The 18,543-nt window shown below is 45.1% G+C and overlaps 1 pseudogene; it reads left to right on the forward strand.

The window, feature by feature from the left end:
* Nucleotides 1–1,557: 1,557 nt before the first annotated feature.
* LOC142871544 (immunoglobulin heavy variable 3-23-like) lies at nt 1,558–6,486 on the forward strand (annotated as a pseudogene).
* Nucleotides 6,487–18,543: the final 12,057 nt, after the last annotated feature.

The raw sequence follows: 18,543 nt of genomic DNA on the forward strand, positions 1-18,543 counted from the left end.
GGTCACCCTTAAAGGACTTCACATGAGGAGGGCTCGATGTCTCATGCAAGCTTTTCTCTAGGAACTGCACCAGGAAATCACAGAGGAGCTTGGAGTATCCTGAGGTCACCACCAGTGGGAAGGGCTGAGGTGCAGTATTATTATAGTAAGAAAAAAAAAAACATGAAACCTTATTATGGATTTTATTTTAAAAAGCATTTGTGATCCTGGTTGATGTATAAATGACACAGTGTAACAGAAGATGACCTTATATCAGTTCCTGCTAGGTTTAAGTGAGCATTTCTTTTTCTTCTTTCCTGGGGAAGCCAGTTATGTTGAATTTCCCTTTGGCAGATGATATTCCATCCCCTCCCTCTTCCCAGCAACACATTCACTTCTGCAGCATGAGTTCTTATCAGGTGGCGGATTCCTCATCACCTCTGTCCTTTGTTTCTCACATGTCCAAAAATTAAGATCTGAGTGTGTCACAGCCTGAAGTCTTTGAAGGACAAAAAGAAGCAAAGGAAGGCATCAGTCTTTAGCAGACTATGCAGCCTGCAACCACAAATAAAGTCACCCACTGTCACTTCCACAATCCTGCATCAGGACATGTCTGAGAGATTTTATTAGCAACATTCCCTAGGGAATGACATCGAAAAAGTACCAATCCCAACTCTCATCCAGATGTAACCTACCCATTTTTTCAGCATAGTGCAATGGATCGAGTTGAATACATTATATATTTCCTGGTCTTATAACTTTAATTGTGTTTAACGTGAGCTAATTTGTGGTCTTCTCAATCAAATCTGCAAACTACTGTCATTGCTATAAGTAGCATCCTCAATATCAAATATAATCAATAATTTTCCTGTCTCATTCTATGTGTGCTCTTTATAGCTTTAGTTCTCACTGGTCAATTTCAATGTGTGGAATTTACTTGTTCATTTTTTATGGCACCTATATTTTTATAGTTCGTATGTTCTTTTTAGGTTTGTGCCACATATTAGTGATGTTTAATTTTATAATTTATTGGAACTTAATGAAATTAAGTAATCTGTCAACATTCTAGTGAAAATAGCATTGCAAAGTCCAAATTTACCATGTTTTATGTTTTATTTTGTATTTGTCTATTTTGTGATGTTGTCATAAAACATCTGAGACTCAATAATTTTCAGTGAACAGAAGTGTACTGGCTCAGAGTTCTGGAGGCTGGGAAGTCCAAAGTCAAGGCGCATGAGTCTGTTGAGGGCCTTCCTCCTGCAGCAGGGTTTACTTTATTATGTCTGAAAATGGAGACAACTTGGACAACTACATCACATGATCCATGTCCATAGGTAAACATGAAATAAGAAGATATATGCTAAGTACTTATCAAAGATCAATCTCATAATAATACATCACATTATCTCTAATACTTTCATTGTCACCAACCACCTCAGAAAACTCAAGGTATTGTGGGGACTTTCCTTATCCTTGGGTGCCCCACCCAGAGCGTGCTATATAGCATGGGACATGCAAATAGGGTCCTCCCTCTGCCGATGAAAACCAGCCCAGCACTCACCCTGCAGCTCTGGGAGAGGAGCCCCAGCCCCAGCATTCCCAGGTGTCCCCATTCAGTGACCAGGACTGAACACAAAAAATCACCATGGAGTCAGCACTGAGCTGGGTTTTCCTTGCTGCTCTGTTACAAGGTAATTCCTGGAGAACTAGAGGCATTGAGTGTGTGAGTGGATGTGAGTGAGAGAAGCAGGGTATGTGTGGCAGTTTCTGACCAGGATGTGTCTGTGTTTGCAGGTGTCCAGTGTGAGGAGCAGCTGGTGGAGTCTGGGGGAGGCTTGGTCCAGCCTGGGGGGGTCCCTGAGACTCTCCTGTACAGCCTCCGGATTCAGCTTCAGCAGCTATGCCATGAGCTGGGTCCACCAGGCTCCAGGGAAGGGGCTGGAGTGGGTCTCAACCATTAGTAGTGGTGGTAGCACCTACTACACAGACGCTGTGAAGGGCCGAGTCACCATCTCCAGAGACAACGGCAAGAACTCGCTGTATCTGCAAATGAACAGTCTGAGAGCCGAGGACACGGCCTTGTACTACTGTGCAAGAGACACAGTGAGGGGACATCAGTGTGAGCCCATACACAAACTTCCTGTAGAAGAAAGCGGGGCCGACAGGGGGCGCAGGAGACACAATGAGCAGTGTTGGCCCAGGACAGGTGCAGGTGGAGGGTAAGGGCTGGTTTCCTCTCAGGGATGTGGCTTTCTCTCCATAAAACAGTTTCCTCTGGGGAACTGCTCTGAGTTCACAATTCTCTGCTTCCGTCTGCATTCTCTGAGTTAGATGTGTTTGTGGTAATGAGAGAAAATATTCTCACCTGCACAAAAGGCAGAGAGTGGCTGTCAGTCACTTTCTCCTGTCCCCAAATGTGAATTTATTATCAACACTTCTGACTAATTTTGTGGGATGACAGGCAGACGGAGGCAGCATCCTAAGCTAGAGAAGGAAGACCCTGTGGTGGTCAGTGTCCCAGCACCAGGCTCACAACATGGATTATATCTGACACAATTCAAGGGCAGAGGGACACCACGAACATTTAGTGTTGATGTTGACTCTGATGGTGTCAGATATATTTACACAAAGGTACATACATGCACACACACATACATACACACAGTAAGTGAACGTGGGAAGTTTCAGTCCCTCCACTATTGAGGTGTCTGCAGAACAGGGCAAGCCTCTCAAGAGCATCCCATGGGGCTTCATAGGGCAAGAGGGGAGACTGGCTCATTGTTTTCACAACAGTTTCCTGGTAGGGCACAGAGAGGGGCTCTCACCCCCAGGAAGGGTCTTGCAGGGTCTGGGCCTTTTTAGATGAGAAAGAATCATCTAACAAACTCAGAAATTATGAAGAATCAAAGCAAAAGGACAACCATCTTGAGGGAAAGCACCTGTGATTCCTGGCTAGAATTCCCGTGAGTGGGACAAACAGGGTAGATGAAGGGTTGGGCCTTAAGATGTCAGAGGGCAGACATCAGCTAAGAGACCCTGACTTCTTATTCCACTCAACAACTATTAAATATTTTTTTAAATATTTTTTTTCAAAAAGCAGACAAAGGCCATTATGGCTAGAAAACAATGAGGTCTGCAGAAAAATAGAAGACATTTCATTAGTATGAACAAATCGTAATACTAATGAGGATGATTAGGAAGAGGAGTTAGACAGGAGTCCTGCTCCAATGTCATGGGTGGAAGCTTTTCACTGCCCAAGATCACCAGCTAATCCTGAAGGTCGTGGATCAGCTGTGAGCTTCAAAATACCAGAAGCTTCCCAGGTCCTAAAAGGATGCTAAGTTTGACAATCCCTACCACAGTAGCCTTCCAAGTGTCTAGAATTCTGAATTGATGCTGTAGTTGTGAAATATGAACCCAAGAATTTCCTATCTGGAATTGCACTACTTTATTTTCTTAAATGTCCTTAATAATATTTGTTCCAGTATGTCTCAAGACCAGTATTTTCCTGATGTTTCTCCAACACCACTATGTCCTGGTTGAACATGATGAGAGACTATTACAAAGATGTAATAAAAGGCAGCATGTTGGTTCTAGGAGTGTCTATAATGCATGAATTGCTTTAAAATTTTTTACTCGTGCATGCAAAAGGGAAAATGCTAGTATTTGTGGTACAATCGAAATGTTTGATCATTCCGTTATCAAGTCTTAGGGTAACAACTTCTGTGTCCTTGAGGGAGTGGATCACCATGCTATAACCAAGTGCTAATGGTAGAATGGCAAAGGGAGTTCAAGAACTGGTTAAAATTGTGACATTTTAAATTTCATAATGCTAGTTTGATCAACATTTTCAGAAGATTTCCAATGAGTGGCTGGTGTGTTACGTGAGCAGTGATGCCTCACGGCTTAGATGGCATCACAAACCAGGTTTAGGCTGCTTGTTCTGGGTAATGACCTCCTACAACACTACTTTAACCACAATGCTATATATATATATATATATATACATATATATATATATGTATATATATATATATATATATACATCATTCCTGTTTACTTTAGTCGGGTCTCTAGGATTTAGAAGTTTATCTAGAAGTTCCTTAGATTTTTGTTCATTTTGATAAGTTTTCCAGAACTTTTGAGAAACCATTTTGTTTGTAAAATATCCCAAGTTCATTTACTACTCTAAAAACATACACATTTAAAATCCTGGTTTTTGGCTAATAAACAAGCACTAAGAAGGGCAATGACTTCTGCTATGTGGATTGATTTTACCTCCAGTTGAGCACAACATTCTAATGGAAAGTTTTTTTCAGTAATATGAATCACTGCTTCATAACTTCCAGTTTTATTATTGAAGTGTGATTCATCAACAAATAACATTGTCTCAAGGGTCTCAATGGGAATGTCATCTAAGGAATATATAGAACATTTCCCTGATGCAGACAAAATAGCTCTGCCCACACTTAGCTTTCAGCCACATCTCCTGTGAAACAATGAACCACATGCTGGTGCTCCTCAGCTGGGGCTCCTTCTGACTAGGAAATCAGGTAATTTTGGTTTTAATGCCTCTAGACCATAATATTGGACTATTTTAGGAAAAAGTAAACAACCACAACATGAAATGACTACACAATAATGAAAATCATAAGCTAATGAAACAAGAAGCTGGGACGTGTGTGGCTCCAGGCTTGCCAATTTCAAAAGTTTATGCACCCAAGGAGTTTCTTGTCTCAGTGTTTCACACTGATAACCTGAAAACGTCCACTTCATCCCCCACTTCCCTCCTGTGTGGACACAGTAAGAGTGTTTTCAAGGGTCACACAGATAGGACAAAGGGTGGAAGAGGAGATGACACCATTCTGAAATTTCCTCTGAAGGATCAGCAACGTCACAACAGAGAACCTATCGTGCCTCTATGACTAAAACTGTCACATGCCCACAGGGACATGAATTCCTAATAGGCATAAATTGCTACAATTATGAGGCTGACTACTTTATCATATAAAATTTCTAAAAACTGACATAAATACTGTCTTTTCTTTTTTCTGTTTTTTTCTTTATCTTTGTTCTTTTGGAAAGAGAGTCTTGTTATGCCACCTTGGCTACAGAACAGTGTCATCATCATAACTCACTGCAACCTCAAAGTAATGGGCACAAGTGATCCCACTTCCTCAGCTACCCAAATATCTGGAACTATAGGTGCACCTTACAGTGGCCAGGTGAGATATATATGTATATATTGTCTCATTGTGTTGCCAGCCAGGCTGGCCTCAAACTCTGAGCCTTAAGTGAGCTCCTACTGTGGCCTCCCAAAGTAATGGGTTACAGGCATGGGTCACAGCACATGATCAACATATTCATTAACTAACCTCCCTTAACCTAAAGTTAATTACTTCTCAATCATTACCTGAATACTAACTGAAACATTCCTAGCTGTGACTGAGTTTCATTTTCATTTCCAATGTTGAAAACTGGGCCTCCATGAGAGTCAATTGCATAGAAACCACTGAAGGCAGCGAAACTCCGCCATACAGTCAGTGCTCACCACTGCACTCCAGTAAGCCCTGTGCTACCTGTGAACACACGTTTCCATAGAGTTCGTGCTTCTGCTCTCACAATAACTCCAACAATGTCTCTTCATTCTCCTCAGACTTTTCCCCTGAATCTGTTGTCCATCCACCCTGTGTTCTTAGTTGGAATTAAGAACTCTTTTGTCAGGGATAGGGGTAAGCCATTGGATGAATCTTCCATAGTCCTCATTCTGACAACCACTTCTATTACTGAATTCTCCCTTTGCTCATGATGGTCCATTCCTTTGGCCAGTTTATTACTGATGACATCAAAAGATATATACATTTTACCACTTCCCTTTTCCTATATAAGACAAATTATTTTTGAATGGGTCTCTCTCTGGCATTATAGCATTATCTAATATCCAGCATCATGTGTGATTAATAACATGCACAAGTGTCACAGAACTGCTTTTTTGTCAGAGCAAACATAATTCTCTCTTCCCTAGAGATGCGTACACCCTGACAACTTGTCCACATACATAAATATATGCATAATTTCATTCTGTGAGCAATAATTACATCACTGTTTCTCCAAGTTTACAACTCCCCTGAAGGCCAGGACAGCCTGTTCTACATCTGTTCAAATCATGGGCCCAGTGACCACCTGGCAAGTCACGCTTCACCTTTTTCTGGATGTTGGGTCTATCTCTTCCTCTCCACTATCCCATAGCACCTCAGCCCAGCTCTCCAGCTCTACCAGAGAAGCCAAGATGTGTCCTGTTAGTTTGTCTCACACAATCTCAGGGGATTCTCCTATGACCTACATTCAGAGAGATAGGTTTTATTATTTAATTCCTTTGATTAATATGTTTGAACATGCAGGTGGAACTAGGGGGTGTTCAGTCCTCTGCTCATGAAATGATATGGAGGAAAGGGCCTTTCAGAGACAACAGGGTCTGACTCAGTGTGTGTGAGGACCCTGTGCTGAGGGTGCAGGACCTGCCCCAGCCTCACAGCAGGGCAGGGCCAGAGCAAGAGTTCTCTGGGCCATCAGAGGTGAGGCTCACACAGGTCCTTTGTGGATCCTAAGAAAGGAAATTACACTAATAGAGGAGATGAGAGTATTTAGCACCACTAAAATTGTAATAGCATACATGTTAAATTATCACTTTTACTCCCCATCATCATCTTTCAGAGTGAAGCTCATGGATGTGAGGCCACATCCTCAGGGTCACACAGCTACTCAGAAGGGAGCTGTGCTCTGCACCAGGACTGACTCATAAGATCACAGCCACACGCCAGGACTCACTGACATGTGGACTCTGACAGCAGCTTTCAGGGGTTGGTCTGAGGGAACCTGCTTCCTGCAGCAGAGAGTTCTCCTCTAACAATGATAACCACATCTCTTCTTCAAACTGTTAGCAATACAGTTCTATTGTCAAAAGTCATGAAGTTTTTCCACCAGAAATTGTGGAGAAACATGTTCACTGAATAAAAATTATTATACTTGGTAATGAGAAAGCATGAACTGTGTAGCATATGCAGGTTTGTTCATGAAGACTGGGTTACACAACCATCATATGAGTAGCTGAGCAGCTTCCCCAGCTGTGTCTGTAGCACTGAGAGTATTTGTGTTCATCAAAATTCTCTCTCAAGGAGAGAGTCCTGAAGTCCAGGCTGTTTTTCCACACACTCTGCTGTGTCCAAGGAAGGGGCAAGAAAGAGGCTTCTGTAATTTCAACAACCTAAGCAGAAACATCGACATCACCCCAACACAAACTGCATGATTGACTGGCGTGAATTGACACAACTCCATAGTAAACCCTGAATATACTTGAATTTGAAGGTGATGCAAGTAAGGAGACCCTGACCCAAATTAGCTGCTCCAGTGAAGCTCCTCTGGAAAGCAACAAACTCTGGACTGTACCCAGGTTTGTCGGAATTCAAAGTGACTATTCTATTTAGCCGCTGCTCCCTGAGTTTCAAATTTCCTAGATTTAAACGTGAGTGATGGAGAGGGAAACACAGAGCACCGGACAGCCAGCGATTTAGAGGTCTGAGTGCACAGGGAGTGTGTCTAGGGACGGGTCTATGCAGGTGTCAGAGAGCCCACTGCGCCTCCTCTCAAAGCCCACACTGACCCTGGGCCTCATGGGCCCTGGACCAGCTCTTGCCACGTGCCTGGCTTGGGGAGGGAGGAGAGTCCGGGTCCTGCAGGCGCATCCTCCCCCTCCCGGGCAGTGACAGGCCGGCCCGCCCAGTCCCTCATGGTGAGGTCGCTCCCACAGGGACACCCGCAAGAGCTGGACTCACCATAGCCCACACTGAGGGACCGGAAGTCGATCCTCCCTCAGGAACTGCTTCTGGGAGTCCAGGCCTCCTTGGACAGACTAGGGTAGACCTTCAGCTTCTGTGTCCAGGCTGCGGTTTCCACTTCCGGTGCCCCGGGACCTGCAGCGGAGCCGGGACCTCCCAGACACCAGGGGGCGCCCGCTGGCAAGCGCTCGGGGTCATGCGGAGGGAGCCCTGGGGCTCCGCTTTGCAGGTCCTGGTGGCTGAGGATCCCGCTGTATCGCGTTTCCATCAGGACCTCTTGGCCGGCTGGGCGGCTCCGCCGCTGAGCTCGTGACTCTGCGCAACCGCTAGCTCGGAGTCGGCTGCGTCTACACGGGAGCACAGACTCTGCACGCAGAGTGTGTGCACCTGCTGCGGTGGCTGCGCACGTGAGGGCGCCACGCAGGGTCCTCAGCCTGACCTGGAGGGAGATCACTGCCCCAGGAAACACTCTGCCCCGTGTCACTTCCGGTCCAGGAGCCTCCGCACCCTGGGGAGCCGGGAATCGACCTCCTCTTGGTGTTTCTTATTGTTGTGAATTCACATGTCCTGTGTGTGGTTCTGGGCACAAAGTGAGGGTGTGACTGCTGAATGGGTGGTAGAATCACCCACGACATAATGAACCTATTTCTTGCGTCCAGAACATTTTTCATTACTCCCTTACGAATGTGGGATATAAAATAAATTATTTTTGCTATAGTCACAGCTTGGTGCCACAGACCTCAAAAATTTATGCTGTCTAAGTGAGGCTTTGTACCCTTTGCCCATCATCCCACTAGTCCCTTCACCATGGCATCTGCTAACCACGTTTCTAGCCCCTGCTTTATGACTTTTAGAGTTTGAAATTCCATTGATGTAAATTATATTTTAATCATGCAGCCTTTGTCTTTCTGGTCCTGGCTTATTTCATTTAGCACAGTATTTTTAAGTTCCACTTGTGTTCTAACAAATGACAGCATTTCTTTCTTTTTCTTTCATTCCTTGAGTTTCTTGCATTGCATTGTGCCATCGTGTATAGACCACATTTTCTGTATCTGTTGATGGACATGCAGGTTGACTCCATACCTAGATCACTGTGAAGAGTGCTGCAATAAACATGGGACTGCACACATCTGTTTGACATAACTGATTTCACATGTTCTGGGGTAAATACTCAGAAGTGGAATAGCAACATCCTATGGTGATTCTAGTGTGAGATTTTCAAGGGACTTCCATGCCATGCTTTCTATTGGCTGTACTAACTTACACTTCCACCAAGAGCACAAGAGTCCTCTTTTCTCCACATCCTAGCCAGATGTTACATTTCATCAATTTGATAATAACCATACTAACATGAGTGAGACGATAGCTCATTGAGGTTTTAATTTGCAATACCCAAATAGACAGTAATTTTGAACATTTTCTTCACGTATCTGTGTGTCATTCATAATTCTTCTTTGGGGAAATGCCTACTCAGATGACTTGCTCATGTTGTCATTGATTATGTTTCTCCTATAGCGTTTTTACATTTATTAATATATTATGAATATTAACCCCTATGAGAGCTACAGCTTGCAAGTATTTCCTCTCAGTATGTAGGTTGTCTTCACTTTTTTTCATTGTTTCCTTTCTTCTGCAGAAGATTTATGGTGTGATTAAATCCTGTTTCATGACATTGTTTTGTTTTCGTGGATTTGGGGGTTAAACCTAAATAAAGGTTGTGCGGTCAGCCCCCCACTCCACCCCCGCCAATATTCTCTTCAAGAAGTTTTGCCATTTCAGGTTGTATGCTTGTCTTTAATTCATTTTCAGTGTATTTTTGCATATTGTGTGACGACGGGTTCATTTTTTATCTGCATGTGGATATTTAATTTTCCCAACAAGCACTACATGTGGTCATCATCAAATTGGTACTAACTAATAAACACTAAGGTGTTCACATGGTAGTAATATTCAATGAATGCCAGGCAGGTGAGAGCATGGAGGTGGGTAAACTCACAACTAATGCATGGGGAATGAACTGTGTGCTGAAGGGCACTCCTGTAGCCCTGGCTTGGGTGAGGCAAAGGCATATGTGTAACCAAAGTGTTTGTACCCCCATAATATTTTGAAATAAAAAAATGATAAATATTTTGGGTGAGAAAATATGCTAGATTTCTTATTTTGATCATTATGCAAGGTACACATATATCAAAACACATTTTATGAGATTAAATATATGCATTATTTGTCCAATAAAAGAATATAAAATTTTTAAATGTAAGAGTACAAATAAGCCCTTTTATTTCCTTTTATGCAAATTATATATTTTTTTATTTCGGCATATTATGGGGGTACAGATTTTAAGGTTTCAATAAATGCCCATATCCCTCCTCCCCCCAAAAGTCTGAGTCTCCATCATGACCATCCCCCAGATGGTGCACATCTCACTCATTATGTATGTATATACCCGCCCCCTACACCCTCCCACCTGCCCAATACCCTATTACTGTAGTACCTATGTGTCCACTTAGGTGCTACTCAGTTAATACCAGTTTGCTGGAGAATATATCTGGTGCTTGTTTTTCCATTCTTCACTTAGTAGTATGGGTTCCAGCTCTAACCAGGAAAATATAAGATGTGCTATATCACCATTGTTTCTTAGAGCTGAATAGTACTCCATGGTATACATATACCACATTTTATTAATCTATTCTTGGATTGATGGGCACTTGGGCTGTTTCCACAGCCTTGCAATTATGAATTGTGCTGCTATAAACATTCGAGTGCAGGTGTCTTTTTTGTAGAGTGTCATTGGATCATTTGGGTAGATGCCCAGCAATGGGATTGCTGGATCAAATGGTAGATTCACTTGTATCGCTTTAAGGTATCTCCATATTGCTTTCCACAGAGGTTGAACTAGTTTGCAGTCCCACCAGCAGTGTAGGAGTGTTCCTCTCTCTACGCAACCACGCCAGCATTTATTGTTTGGAGATTTTTTGATAAAGACCATTCTCACTGGGGTTAAGTGATATCTCATTGTGGTTTTGATTTGCATTTCCCTGATGATTAGAGATGTTGAGCGTTTTTTCATATGTTTGTTGGCCATTCTTTTGTCTTCTTTAGAAAATTTTCTGTTCAAGTCCTTTGCCCACTTTTTAATGGGGTTATTTGATTTTTTCTTCCTGATTTTCGTGAGTTCTAAGTATATTCTAGTTATCAGTCCATTATCGGATGCATAGGATGCAAAAATTTTCTCCCATTCTGCAGGTTGTGTGTTTACTTTCATGACTATTTCTTTGGCTTTGCTCTTTTCTCTTGTTTCTCTGCTCTATTTCTGTGACTGATTTATTTAGTGAAGGGTGTTATCTTCAAGCTCTGAGATTCTTTCTTCTGTTTGATCTACCCTGTTCTTGAGACTTTCCACTGTATTTTGTAGTTCCTTGAATTGATTCTTCATTTCCAGGAGTTCGGTTACACTTTTCTTCATTGTGTCTATTTCTTTGCCCATATCCTGGAAGCTTTTTGTGGTTTCTTTGTGTGGTTATTGAGTTGTTGCAGCTGGGTGAGTGTTCTTATGATCCACATACGAAATTCCTCTTCTGTCATATTGGTTGCCTGATTTTGGTTGGTGTCAGTTTCTAAGGAGCTGGTGCTCCTCTTTGGGGGTGTGTTTTCCGTTTGGTTCTTCATATTTCCTGAGTTCTTTTGCTGATTTCTTCCCATGACGATCAGTTGTTGTTTCTTTCCTTAAGTTATTGTTTGGGTATTCACACACCTTGTTTAGTTTCTGAGGCGTTAGGTGGTGTCTGTGGGTGAAATTGGACCACTCCCTGTATATTGAGTCAGTGGGTGCCGTGGAAAGGCTGTGCCAGATGCCGTCCCTGTCAGTAGGTGGCGTTTGCTTGGAGTAACAGGCTATGCTATTGATTTTGAGTCCTGTTGTCAGCTCTTGTTTTGGGCGGAGGTGGGTTGGGTAAGCCTGCCCTCAGGCAGTTAGCTGGAGTCAAAGTTCCGTTCTCTGCTTCCAGGGAAAGCTGTCAGGGCGGGGCTGGAATGGTCCCGCTCAGCCAGAAAGTCTGGGTGTAAGGGTGGGGCTGTCTGAGACCCGCAGTCTGGAGCAGGCCTCGCTTCTTTCCACCCTCCCCAACTCCGCATATACTCCTGGGCCTCTGCCAGCAGGCCAGACCACAAGCCACCAGGCCTCCCCAGACTGTGATGCCGTCGTGGAATTTCCCTGCACAGGAACGCCACCTGGGTTGGGTGCACGGCCTCCTTCTGGGAGGAGGGTTGCCCTCTAGGATGCTGATCCACCCCTGGAGGCACACACACCTCAGTAGGCTGTTCATGTATAACCCTTCTGTGCCCGGGGCAATGGTAGCCCTCGGTGCAGGGGATCTGGTCTGCAGTCCTGACCTCTCAGTCCCAGAGTTCAAACTGTATCCCCACCAGGGAGAGGATTTCTGGTCCCAATTCACCCACAGGGAGCGAAAGCTTGGTCTATGACTCTCAGCCTCTGAATCGGCACCGTTCTCCTGGGAACACCATGCCAGCAGCACCTGGGATAGCTTGCGGGTAGGGAGCTCACAGTCTGAGTTCCCCTGAGTTAGCTGTAGGGTCCCAAAAGAACAGGTCCCATTCCCTGTAGGTGCCTCTGGCTGGTGGCTGTATTGTCTCTCTGGGCAGCCGCGGGTAGGGTCGGCGGAGGGGAGGAGGAGGCAATATGGCGCCTGCCACGAGGCTCGGGTCTGTGTACACACAGGTGCCCGGAGCAAGTTGGGAACCTGGTGCCACGTCTGTTACAGGCTCACCGCTGGCTGGCGGCGGGGGTCCCTGGGCTGGTGTCCGCAGGTCTCTCCACCCGCTGGGGAGCCCACCAGCAGTCCCAAATGCAGGGGAGGGGAAACAGCAAATCCACCTACCCATGCCGCTGGTCTTCAGGCTGCTCCGGTGGTCTCAGCCCCCTGTTCTCCTCCACAGTCTCCTCCCATGGAGCCTCCCAGGGTCTCAGGTACCCCTCCTTCCGGCCCTCGTCCGCTGTATGCTCTTCTTCTTGCTTCTTCCCTTTAATTTCTGCTAGAATCTGTCTTTTCTGCAGAGACACTCTGTCTGCAGGTGTTATTCATCCGCCACCTTGCTCCACCCCCTGATTTGTATTTTTTTAAATTTCTTGAGATTTTCTCTGTGTCCTAGGATATGGTTAATCTTAGAGAATGTCCCGTGAGCTGATGAGAAGAACGTATATTCAGTGGATTTTGGGTAGAATGTTCTGTAAATGTCAGTCAGACCCAATTGTTCTAGAGTTTTGTTTAAATCCATTATTTCTTTATTAATTATCTGTTTGGAGGATCTGTCTCGTGCCGTCAGTGGGGTGTTGAAATCTCCGGTGACTATGGAGTTTCTATTAATCCATTTGCTTAGCTCCAGTAAGATTTGCTTTATGAATCTTGGTGCACCTAAGTTGGGTGCATATATATTTAAAATTGTTATCTCTTCTTGTTGAACTGTGCCCTTCACCATTATATAATGACCCTCTTTGTCTTTCACTACTTTTGTTGGTTTAAAAACTAAATCATCTGAAATTAGAACTGCCACACCAGCCTACTTTTGGCTTCTATTTGCTTGGAATATTGATCTCCACCCTTTTATTTTTAGTCTATATGCATCCTTGCAGGTTAGATGTGTTTCCTGAAGACAGCATATCCTTGGCCTGTATTTTCTTATCCATTCAGCCAGCCTATGTCTCTTGAGTGGAGAGTTTAAGCCATTCACATTTATTGAGAGAACTGATAGGTAAGGTAGATTACTGTTCATTCTGTTGGGTTGGATGTTGTTGCTATGATTTCTGTCTTGAGCCATTGTAATATCTGGCCTTTAATATCTTTGGGTTTTGGTTGTTTTTGTGTTCGTGGGTTATTATTATGATGTTCCATGTGTAACGCTGTTTTAAGTACTTCTTGTAAGGCTGGTCTTGTCTTGGTGAATTCTCTGAGCCTTTGCTTGTGTGAGAATGTCTTTATTTCTCCTTCATATACGAACCTTAGTTTTGCAGGGAATAATATTCTAGGGTGGGCATTGTTTTGTTTCAAAAGAGTGATAATGGGGCCCCAGACTCTCCTTGCTTGTAAAGTCTCATTAGAGAAGTCTGATGTTATTCGAATTGGCTTTCCCTTGTATGTTACTTGCTTCTTTCGTCTTACAGCTCTTAGAAGGGCCTCTTTAGTGGTCAGTCTGATGACTGCATGTCGTGATGTCTTCCTGTTTGCGTTGAATCTCCCAGGGGTCCTCTGAGCTTCTTGAACTTGTATATCAAGATTTTGAGCAAGGCCTGGGAAATTTTCCTCTATTATATCTTCAAACTGCCTGTCCAACCCTTGAGTGTTGTCTTTTTCCCCTTCTGTTAAGCCTATGACCCTCACATTAGGTTTCTTCACATAATCCCACAGCTCTTGTAGGCTTTGCTCTTTTCTCTTGTTTCTCTGCTCTATTTCTGTGACTGATTTATTTAATTGGAGGGTGTTATCTTCAAGCTCTGAGATTCTTTCTTCTGTTTGATCTACCCTGTTCTTGAGACTTTCCAGTGTATTTTGTAGTTCCTTGAATTGATTCTTCATTTCCAGGAGTTCGGTTACACTTTTCTTCATTGTGTCTATTTCTTTTTCCATATCCTGGAGGCTTTTTGTGGTTACTTTGTGTTGGTTATTGAGTTGTTGTTGCAGCTGGGTGAGTGTTCTTATGATCCACATACGAAATTCCTCTTCTGTCATATTGGTTGCCTGATTTTGGTTGGTGTCCTTTTCTAGGGGGCTGGTGCTCCTCTTTGGGGGTGTGTTTTCCATTTGGTTCTTCATATTTCCTGAGTTCCTTTGCTGATTTCTTCCCATGTCGATCAGTTGTTTCTTTCCTATAGGTTATTGTTTGCGTATTCACACACCTTGTTTAGTTTCTGAGGCATTAGGTGGTGACTGTGGGTGTGATTGGACCACTCCCTGTATATTGAGTCAGTGGGTGCGGTGGAAATGCTGTGCAAGATGCTGTCCCTGTCAGTAGGTGGTATTTGCTTGGAGGAACAGGGTATGCTGTTGATTTTGTATCCTGTTATCAGCTCTTGTCCTGGGTGGAGCTGGGTTGGGTAAGCCTGCCCTCAGGCAGTTAGCACGATCAAAGTTCTGTTCTCTGCTTCCAAGAAAAGCTGTCAGGGCGGGGCTGGAATGGTCCCGCTCAGCCAGAAAGTCTGGGTGTGGTTGTGGGGCTGTCTGAAACTGGCAGTCTGAAGCGGGCCTTGCTTCTTTACACTCTCCCCAAGTCCCCAGCTACTCCTGGGCCTCTGCCAGCAGGCCAGACCACAAGCCACCAGGCCTCCCTGAACTGTGATGCTGGCAGGGAGGTTTCCTGCACAGGAACGCCACCTCGGCTGGGCGCACGGCCTCCTCCTTGGAGGAGGGTTGCCCTCTAGGATGCTGATCCGCCCCTGGAGGCACACACACCTCAGTAGGCTGTTCATGTATAACCCTTCTGTGCCCTGGACAATGCTTGCCCTCGGTGCAGGGGATCTGGTCTGCAAGTCTGACCTCTGGGTCCCAGATTTCAAACTGTATCCCCACCAGGGAGAGAAGTTCCAGTCCCAATTCACCCACAGGGAGCCCAAGCTGGGCCTATGTCTCTCAGCCTCTGAATCGGCACCGTTCACCTGGGAACACCGTGCCAGCAGCACCTGGGATAGCTGGTGGGTAGGGAGTTCCCCTGAGTCAGCTGTAGGGTCCCAAAAGGGAAGGTCCCGTTCCCTGGAGGTGCCTCTGGCTGGTGGCTGTATTGTCTCTCTGGGCAGCCGCGGGTAGGGTCAGCAGAGGGGAGGAGGAGGCAATATGGCGCCTGCCACGAGGCTCGGGTCTGTGCACATGGAGGTGCCCGGAGGAAGTTGGGAACCTGGTGCCACGTCTGCTACAACCTCACCGCTGGCTGTTGGCGGCGGTCTCTGGGTTGGTGTCTGCAGGTCTCTCCACCCGCTGGGGAGCCCACCAGCAGTCCCAAATGCAGGGGAGGGGAAACAGCAAATCCACCTACCCTTGCCACTGGTCTCTGGGCTGCTCCGATAGTCTCAGCCTCCAGTTCTCCTCCACAGCCTAATCCCGTGGAGTCTCCTGGGGTCTCAGGTACCCCTCCTTCTGGCTCTCGTCCACTGTATGCTCATCTTCTTGCTTCTTTTTTCTAATTTCTGCTAGAATCTGTTTTTTCTGCAGAGACACTCTGTCTGGCGGTGTTTCTCGTCCGCCATCTTGCTCCACCCCAATTTTCTTTTTTTATTTAATTTTTTACATATTTTAATAATATTATGGCGTTACAAATGTTTATGTTACATGTATTGTCATGACTCCACTTGAGTCAGAGATTCCAGGGTGTCCATCCACCAGACCCCAGAGGCAATCACCACAACAAAATTTAGTAAATGGGACCTGATTTCACTGTCACGGACACTATAAGAAGAGAAAACCTATGGAATGGGAGGAAATACTCACATGCAACACATTTTATATTCTGTAAGTCATTGTGTTCATTTCTATATGCAGATCGTATGCAAACTGGTCCTTGGAGTGAAAACGTACAACAGTTCCAGCTGATCTCTCATGGCTTCTGCGAATCTTCAATGTTCTGTGACAGAAAGAACAGTATGAATATTTCAGTTCTTTTTTTCTTAAGTTCAGAAAGTCAGGGTAGTAGGGTGGAGGTCACCGGAATCAGAGTTTACATTAAATCCACCTTACAGGACCTACAACTCCTTATCTCTTTCTCCAGGTGCATATTTTGGCCTCAGACTCTCATGCTCACCTACGTGACGAAGATGAGAGCATCCACCCATGGTCTCTTCGTTGTGGGAGATAAACTATGATGTGATTTATGTCTATTATCTGCCATTAATTAATTTTTGTGAGTGGTAAGCAGTGGTAATTATAGAAGAAAAATTTGGAAAGCTGGACATATAAGCTTATGCCAAGAGTTTATTAAGTGTCCAATGGTAATCACTGCAACAACAAAAATTAATATATGGGTCTTGTCTGCAAATCAGGGGTAAAGGTGAGATTAATTTCTATCAACACATTATGGTGACAACTTGAGAAATCTTTCCTCTGACTACCACAATGTTAGGTTGTGATTGGTTAGAAGTCCTGGTTTCCAGGAAGGATCATTCCTGCTGGGGGCACAGTGTGCCCCCTGAGTCTGAGACCTGGTCAGATACCCCTCAGTTGGGGTCCTTATGACTGTGGACAAGTCAAAAATGAAAGGCACTCTCCCACTGATACACATTATCTCTGCTTTGGAGGCGAAGCTTGTGTGTTTCCATGGAGGCAAGGGCAGCCCCTCAGGCAGTTTCTGGGGTTTCTCCACTGCATTCACCACTGGGGAGGTCAATTGGATCAACCACATGCCTGAGGGTGGCCAAGGGACCAAGGACAATGGCCCTGCAGTGCCCAGGCCTGAGTCACTCCCTCAGCGAACAACACACAACAACCCTCACTGCAAAGTGCTGGCCGTGTGTTAGAAGGATCCAGAGTGAAGGTGAGAGGGGACACTAGTGAATGACAAGTAAGACCAAGTGGAGCCACACCACTCACACTCACAGTATGACTTCCACAAAGATTAGGGCTGGTACTGTCCCAAGCCTGTGATAGTCACATGGACTGAATATGGGCCTGTGTGGACCTTCCTGGCTAGAGGGAAATGTAAGGGCAATCTTAAGTGGATTCTTTCTTGCCCCCACTCTTGTACCCGTGGCCCAACACAGAGAAAGAAGAAGTTGAATTTGACAATTCCTGTGAACCTGTATCCCATCCCCTCAGTTGAGTGAGGCTCATGTCACAGTTAATTCACAACAGTGCCAGGGAAAGTGTGGATTCTGTGGCCCAAAGTTTGATGCAACCTTGAAGTTGTAACACTGGAATGCAGCAAAATCACATCATGTTCTCATTGCACAAAGAGGATTTTGCCAACCCTATGAAGCATGTTCACATTTATCCTGCAGTTGGTTCAGCGGAGAAGTAGGGTGTAGTGTTAGGAAGCACAGGCCCAGATACCACAGGTACCTCTCACCAGATATGTGCTTGCTGTTGGAGACATTGAAGAACTTTTCCTTGCTTTTCTTTTTAGAATTTCATCTTGAAGATGTCCTGACCCATAACCGCCCCCAGGACTCCTTTCTTCTCTGGGCCCTGCCCTCTACTCAGGTATCCCACCCAGAGCTTGCTATATAGCAGGGGACATGCAAATAGGGCCCTCCCTCTGCTGATGAAAACCAGCCCAGCCCTAACCCTGCAGCTCTGGGAGAGGAGCCCCAGGCCCAGCAATCCCATTCAGTGATCAGGACTGAACACAGAGACTCACCATGGAGACTAGGCTGACATGGGTTTTCCTTGTTGCTCTGTTAAAAGGTAATTCATGGAGAACTAGAAATATTTGTTTTGTGAGTAGGTGTGTGTGAGAGTAACAGGGGGTGTGCATGGCAGTTTCTGACCCGGATTTGTCTGTGTTTGCAGGTGTCCAGTGTGAGGTGCAGCTGGTGGAGTCTGGGGGAGGCTTGGTCCAGCCTGGGGGGTCCCTGAGACTCTCCTGTGTAGCCTCTGGATTCACCTTGACCAGTTATGGGATGAACTGGGTCCGCCAGGCTCCAGGGAAAGGACTAGAGTGGATCTCATACATTTATAGTAGTAGCACAAGCTACGCAGACTCCGTGAAGGGCCGATTCACCATCTCCACAGAC

This window comes from Microcebus murinus, chromosome 6, assembly GCF_040939455.1.
Source record: "Microcebus murinus isolate Inina chromosome 6, M.murinus_Inina_mat1.0, whole genome shotgun sequence".
NCBI classification, from domain to species: Eukaryota; Metazoa; Chordata; class Mammalia; order Primates; family Cheirogaleidae; genus Microcebus; species Microcebus murinus.